The sequence below is a fragment of the Martes martes genome (assembly GCF_963455335.1).
Source record: "Martes martes genome assembly, chromosome: 7".
Taxonomy (NCBI): Eukaryota; Metazoa; Chordata; class Mammalia; order Carnivora; family Mustelidae; genus Martes; species Martes martes.
The window spans coordinates 49,105,260-49,113,030 of NC_137894.1; positions in this window are offsets into that span (position 1 = coordinate 49,105,260).

Sequence of the window (7,771 nt, forward strand, 5' to 3'; positions counted from 1 at the left end):
GGTCCTTTGTAAAGCTGTACAGACTTTGCGGTTTAAGCACAATGTGCACATGTTAGTTTTCTATACAGCAAAACTTGATTTTTTGCAGATGGAAAGGTATTTTGTTTCTATACAAAGTAAATGGATTGTTTGTGCTTCATGTAAAGCTGCTTTATAAAATTGTAAAATAAAGTTTTTATCTTAAAAGGAATATACTTGGATATTTGTTCCTTCTCTAACCTCAGATTCTTTTGTGTGCCCAGCCATAGATTTCTGACCATTTTCGGTTCAACCAGTGACAAGTAGTCAGGCAACAGATGCTCACAAGAGATGTATGAGGCTGTGTAAGACAAAGTGGGAAAGAGCCTGTCACATGGGCTTCAGTCCTAGGAGGGAGGTGTAAGGTACATGGGGGGACACAATGTCCACAGAACAGTTTCAGGAAGATAAAATGCCAAATCGGGTGGTCAGTCAAGGAAGGTGTTGTGGAGAAGACAGAGCCTTAGTGGGGCCTTCAGGCCTGGGTACTGGGTAGAAGAAGAGGAGGGGGTAAAGGGAGCAGAAACAGGGTGCATGGCAGCAGTGAGGGTGCGCTTTCCCAGGCTCATTCAGGCTGGTCACCATTTTTGTCTGATTTCGATTTACTTGAAAGTTTGTCCTTCTTGTATTTTCTATACTTGCCTCTTCTCCAGAACAGTAAGCATTTTTTAATCTTTTTCCCCCTCTTCTTCTCAGAGAGTGATGATACAGGTTCCCCAAATACATATAAAACCAGAGAGAGACCAGTCTGGGTTTATGTTATGTTTCCTTGCACATTATTTTTGGGGTTATAAGCATTCTGCGCCATTTGTATAATGGAATTCCAGTGGATCACCAGTCAACTTCTAGCTGATGGGTACACATACAGTGTCAACATCCTTGGCGTCTCTTTTAACTCTCTCTTCAGTTGGAAAACAGCCATAGGTTGCAAGCAGTTCTTGGTCTGGATGAGTCTGCTCTTGCTTTGATTTTGCTATTTATAACCAAAATTTAATACATTGGCCATTCTGCTTTAACACACTAAACATCATATATTTGCCTCCCTGTTGCCCTTGAGCGGGAACAGACCCTCCATGCCACAGAGGACTTATTCCACAGTCTGATGAGCTCTTTCCTGAGAACGCCCCCTCCCCTACAGGGCCCTGACAGTGACAGCCGCTGTGTGCCCTGTGACCCTGTCGACCATCAGGCTCAAGCTGGGCCAATGAGTCTCTTCCTCGGGAATCCGAAATTGAGATAGATTAGAAAACTGAAGCAGATACCCAGTGAAAAGCAGAGATGAAAACAATCTTGACAGCTCCGGGCCCTGGATCCAGTGCATTTCTGAGGCCAGCTGCATTCCTCCAGTGTCACGAGCTACCACTGTATCCTTAGGATGCATTCCTTATGTAAGCTGAAGTTGACTGGATTCGATCTCCCCTACTTAGACTAACAAGCCCCAATTAATAACAGTGTCTTTGTTACAGAGAAATGTATAATGTAAATTCTACATTGTATACATTTTCCTCCAATCGCTAGGGCCACCATAACAAAATACTACAGGCTAAGTGGCTCAGGTAATGGAAATTTATTTTCTCACATCTCTGGAGCCTAAATCCAAAATCAAGGTGTCAGTAGGTTTGGTTTCTTCTGAGGCCACTTGGCTTGTAGATGGCTGCCTTGCTGTGTCCTTACACGGTCGCCTCCCTGTGTTGTCTGTGTCCTGTTCTCCCTTTTTTTTTTTTTTAAGATTTTATTTATTTATTTGACAGAGATCACAAGTAGGCAGAGAAGCAGGCAGAGAGAGAGAGAGGAGGAAGCAGGCTCCCCGCTGAGCAGAGAGCCCGATGCGGGGCTCAATCCCAGGACCCTGGGATCACGACCTGAGCCGAAGGCAGAGGCTTTAACCCACTGAGCCACCCAGGTACCCCTCCTGTTCTCTTCTTATATGGATACCAGTTATATTGAATTCAGACCCATTCATATGACCTCATTTTACTTTAAGTACCCTTTTAATCCTGTCTCCAAACACAGTCACAATCTGAGGTCCTAGGGGTTAGGACTTCAACATGGATTTTGGAGAAAGTAAACTCAACTCATAACAACCACTCTCACTCTGAAGTGCAAAGAAACAGAATGAGCCAGGGTTGCCATTTAATTAGTTGATAACCAGCCAAGGCCAGAAATTTAGGGAACATTAGGTGGGCAGAAGCTTATACTTGAGATTCAGGAGACAGGGCTCCCTGACTCTCAATTACTATCTCATAATACGGTCCAATAAGAGACTAATCTATCTTGAAGTTTTTTTAATAAACTAATAAAAGGTAACCACTAAACTACATTTTAAAAAACTACACAGAACCCAACATCAGCTACTAGATTTTTATTCTTCCTACCCTGTGCCATTCCCTTTAGCCATTCTGAATAAAGAACTTTGAGGTATTAAAAACAGATAGATACAGAGTGTATCAAAATTGCTCGTTGTGAGATTTATTTAATGAAACAATTTTTTAAAAATCCTAAGTCTACATTGTTGCAACTGTTACAAATAGTTAACAATATAAGGATAAAATACTACTTTTCATTATACCAACCCATCAAAGATGTCAAATTGAAAATGGATGTGAATTTAAATGTTGTATTGGTGATGAATTTGAATGTTTGCTGCTCACTTTCTGGTGAAAAGAGCTACATTTGCCATCTGGTGAGCATGATTGGTAACTTGTGTGTGTGTGCTGCATTTTCTGAATGTTAAGTAGCAGCAACACTGTGTAATTTTGCTAATCCTTTTCCAGGAGTAGGATTGTGGGAAATGACAGGGCTGCAAAACACACCAAGGAGGAGCCGTAGCAAAGAGAACAGCAAAGCAGGAGAAAAAAAAGACCTGTGAAGGCTCAGAACTCAAGCAACCCAGGAAATGATGGCAGACACACAGTTGAGGTAGGATATTGTGGGACAACCCCAAGCTCGTGACATCTGAGCTCACCCTGCAGCAGACCTGGTACTTCCTTGGGTTTCTGCTCTGTTCTCATCGGTACCTCATGGAAGCACTAAGAAGGGCCACTCCATCTCAGTTTAGAAAATCAAGTAAAAGAGTGTTAATCTCTTTGGGGACTAGAAGAAAGAAAGAAATCCCTGGGGCAGGGCAGGGGGGTATCTTGGCAAAAGTGCATGGTTTTAATTTAATGCCTGTTACTTTGTCTTTCCTCTTTAACACCACTGAAATTAAATCTCTGTAATTCAATGGAATATGGAGTGCAAGGCCCCAAAGTAATTCTCAAATCCCGTCAATGGTGTGACAAAGTAATCAGGAGGAGAGTGTATCTTCTCAACTCCTGCAGGCAACAGGGGCAGCATCTCCATCTGGAAGGATCCAACAGAAGATATTACCCCAGCAACTGCCTGTGCCCTTGAATGAATATTCTGAGTTCTTAGTGTCTAGGTGCAGCAGACTGGTTCTGACTGGTCTTTCTCGATGGTCTTTGCTTAAGCATAGGGATAGGGAACAAGCACCATTATAGGAGCTTCCCAGACGCTCAAAGCTTACCAGGAGTGAAAAAGCCTGACTCTGGTGGGGAGGGAGGGGGGTCAGGGGCGGGGGGAGTGAGAAAGCAGAAGGCTGTTTAAAAGTAACATGCTCAAGGTCATGCAGTTCTTTTCACTAAACACCTCCTGAACACCTTCCTGCCAATCCTGGTCTACCTGCTCACAAGAAGCATTGAGAAGATCCCATTCCTGCCTTGAGTCACAGTCTGGAATGCTCTTCCTCTGATAGGCTTGGGGTAGCCTTTCCTTTCCAAAATCAAATACCAAGCAATAGTGACAATACGAACAGCTAAAGTGGCCAGGCTTTTGCAAAAGGACCCCGCATGCCCTCTTTCTAATTCCTTTGGCAATCTTGGGCAGAGGTATTAAGTGAACCGTAGAGCTGACACACTTGAAGTTAAGCAACTTGCTAGAGGTCGTTCAGTGGCTTGACAAGCCAAGGTCTGGAAGCCATGTTCCATGTCTTGAACCACCATCCTCAGGCCATGACCATCTCCGCTCACTCCACCCCAGCGCACAGTGTGCTCCACCAGGGCTGCAGCTCTCCGGGAGATGAGAAAGCCCCGGCAAATAAGCCAATTTGCCTGTTTCGTCGCAGACTCATCAGCTTTGCTGAAATTGGTACTTGCTCCATTAAATGATTAGAAGAGTCCAGAAACAGGAGGGTATTTCTTGATCAAGACTACTTGGTATGTGCCCCATTTCTTCAGCATTCCTGGACTGTCTGTTTACATTAGATTATGAAAGACTCGGCATTACAGCTCCTCTGTAGCCTCTCTGGGGACAACCTCCCTCCCCCCGCTGTTTACTGACTTCCCTAATGGACTTGCAAAAGCTGTATCTAGTACAGAGGAAGATGTAAGAGAGTGTATTTGCGTGTGCACGTGTGTGTGCGCCTGCACACAGATGCACAGAAGATACCTGGAAGGAGTCGCAGGGAAGTTTCCAGACAGTCTGCTGGCTGCTGGAGGTGCAGTGATGAGTAAGGGAAGTCCCTTTGCTCTACAAGTCTGTGAGTAGCAGATTCAAGAGGTACACGGTTTTTGTTTGCTATGAAAACAAAACAAGACGTGTATGACAAACTCCAAATTAGAGTTTGAATTAATGAGATTCTAAAGAACTTCCCTACATTCAACTTTTTAGAGTCCTTATTTTAGTTTATCCTCAGAGTGGTCTTAAGGGCCCCACTGAGTGAACAACTCCTTTCATCACGGGAGCAGGGGCTCGGAGAGTGCTTGTGTTCCGGGGTCCGTGGGCTGGTGGTAGAGCTGAATTGAAGCCAGCTGTCTGTCCCTTCGTCCTGTGCTGTCGCTACAGCCTGTGTGGGAATCTAGAAGAGGTCCCCTCGGGACAGGGTCCGTCTGGCCTGGCCTGGCCCTGGGCAGGGCCTTACCTTGTCTGCTTCAGCCCTGGGCTTGGCAGGAAGGGGGACACTTCTCCCTCAGTTTCTGTTTCGCTTTGGTTATCAGTCCTCTATCCTCACATGTAAGCTCTTATTGATAGTACAGAAGAAAGTGACCCAGGAATCCACCCAAAAGTCTGCCTACCTGTTGCTTGGCTGCCTTATTTAAAGCTGGGGTTTTTTTGGTTTTTTGTGCTTTTTTTTTTTAAGATTTTATTTATTTATTTGACAGACAGGGCGAGAGAGGGAACACAAGCAGGGGGAGTAGGAGAGGGAGAAGCAGGCTTCCCGCTGAGCAGAGAGCCCGATTGGGGGCTCGATCGCGGGACCCTGGGATCATGACCTGAGCCAAAGGCAGATGCTGAGCCACCCAGGCGCCCCAAAGCTGGGATTTTATTTAAAGAAAATTAAATTTTAAAGAGAAAAGAATATTCTATCTTAAGGTGCCAGTTACTTCATAAACTTTTAAGAATGATAGTTTTATTTTGTTCTAAGGAAAACCCAATAAGAGTCTTACACCCCCGAGCCATTACCCCCAGCCTTCTGTTTCCTTGCGACCATGAGACTGGCCCACTGCTCCCCAGGTCCCTCCACACCTCAGTGAGTCCACTGGCTGTGTGGACACAGGGTCACAGGTGCAGGGACAGAAGTGGGAACGTAGTAAGGAGTCATTGCTGGGGCTTCGGGGAGAGGCAGGGTGGCCAGGACTGAGGTGGCATGGTGACATGTGGTTGGATTGAGGATAGCTATGCAGCTGACTCCCTGAGTGTTCAGGGGGAGGGATGGGGAGGGAGCTGGGCAACTCTTGAGTTGCACTGAGATGGGAGGTCTCACAGGGGTCTTCTGCAGACCGGGTTCCCTCCTGGGCCTAACAGCTGTGACTTTTCCAAGCTGTGCTCCATCTGAGGGCTTCTTGGATGCCAAGTTCCAGCCTCAGAGCATTTGCACAGCCATCCTTCCTGCCTAGAACTGTCTCCCAGGTTTTCAGAGGCTGGCTGCTTCTCCTCATTCAGACATCAGCGCCAGTCTCAGGTCCTGGCTGAGGCCTTCTCTGAGCACCCAGCTAAGACAGCCTCCCAGACACCCCTGCCACAGTACTCACTTTATATGTGTGTGTAGCCTTTCTCACCAGCAGAAATGGGCTTGTTCACGTGTTGGTTCACCTGTGTGCTGGCGGCCCACCCCGCCCCCTGGAATATAGCCTGCTGGACAGGTGGAGCCTGACTCTTTGGTCTCTATCTTATTCCTAGCACTTAACACAAAGCCCAGCCCATAGAATGAACTCCATAAATGGTACATGAGTGGTTGAAAGAATGAATGAACGAATGAATGAATGAATGCTTCAGAGAATTGACAGGTTGGAAACTAGCTATCTCCTTAAAATACTCTGACAGAGTTCCTTACGCTCTCCAGCATCATATAACATCACCCAGGAGCTTGCTGTAAATGAAGAATCTTAGCTCCACCTAAACCTACTGAATCAGAGTCAGCATTTTCCCAATATCCCCAGACAATTGATGTGCATATTAAAGTGTAAGAAGCACTGCCTAGGACACTGAGGCTCAGAGTTGCCTGCACATTGGAATCTCCTGGGGAGTCCTACAAAACACTGATGTCTGGGCCCTTCCCCCCTAGGATTCCGATCTGATCGGTTCTTGGTGTATCCTAGGGTCCAGCCAATTATAATGTGCAGTCAAGGTGGAGAACTAGCTGGTGTCTAGTGATCTTTGCTGTTGGCAGGCAAAAAGCAAGACTGAAGGAACAGTAAGTCTTGAGGAGGGTGGGAAGGAAGGGAAATGGGATTGCCTCCCATCTTGGGTTCAGCTATCAGCGGGGCACTTGTTTGCCCTTACTGGTTATGTTTGAGCACCCTTCTCTGGGTTTCCAAGACACTCTGGGCCCTGCTTTCCTCCCCTTCATGTTGCTCTCTGATGGGAGAGCATCAGACTAGGGCATGACTCAGGATAGGGACTAAACCCTGGTCAGACAAGGACCTCCATAAGCCTTCTCACTTCTCTCCATCCGCTAAAACAAACCAGTTCTCCAGAGCGTTCAGCACAAGGTTGTCCGGCAGGTGCTCAGCAGGGAAGGTGGGTCAGGCTCAGTGTAGGCTCCAGACCCATGCGTGTGAGCATGCCTGTGTATGCAGGTGCCGGTGTGCATGCTGGTGCACACTCCCTGCCAACTTTCCCCACCCTCTCAGGAAAGCCAAAGCTCCTCTCAGGCCTGGTGGGCCCAACAGATCCTCTGGACAAAAGCTAGAGGAAGGTAGAAAGAACAGAAAACTGAGGGAAATTAGGAAAATCACAACTCAGCTGCTGTGTTTTCAATGGAAATCAGTCTTTCCCCCTGCTGGAACCACCCAGAACAAATGAGGACAGGACTTCTGCCCATCCCTCAGTGAGGCTTCCAGTTAAAATGCAGACTAAGTAGCAAGCTGTTCTCCTGTCTGCTCCTTGGTGTAAACAGCTGACCAGATCCTTTGTTGGGAGTGGCTTGCTGGGAGGTAGCACAGCCAGTGGGCCCCTGGGGCCAGGGCAGGAAGAGGATGAGCTAGACAAGATGCTCACCTGCACGTGAGCCACACCCCCTCCCCCACTGTCCTCCCTGGTGGACTGCCACTTGCCACGGTTCTTGTCTCCCACTCCAGCTCTGTGTCCCCCAGATCGGCCTCTTAATGAGCGGAAGAAATCACTAACTGGAGGCTTTCTCTCTACCTTGCAAAGTTGCTCACTTTGTACCACCACCTCAGATCAATGCACCCAGCCCTCCGGGGCCCACCCCACCATCTGCCTGAGCTATAGCTCATCCCACAGGGCTTTGTTC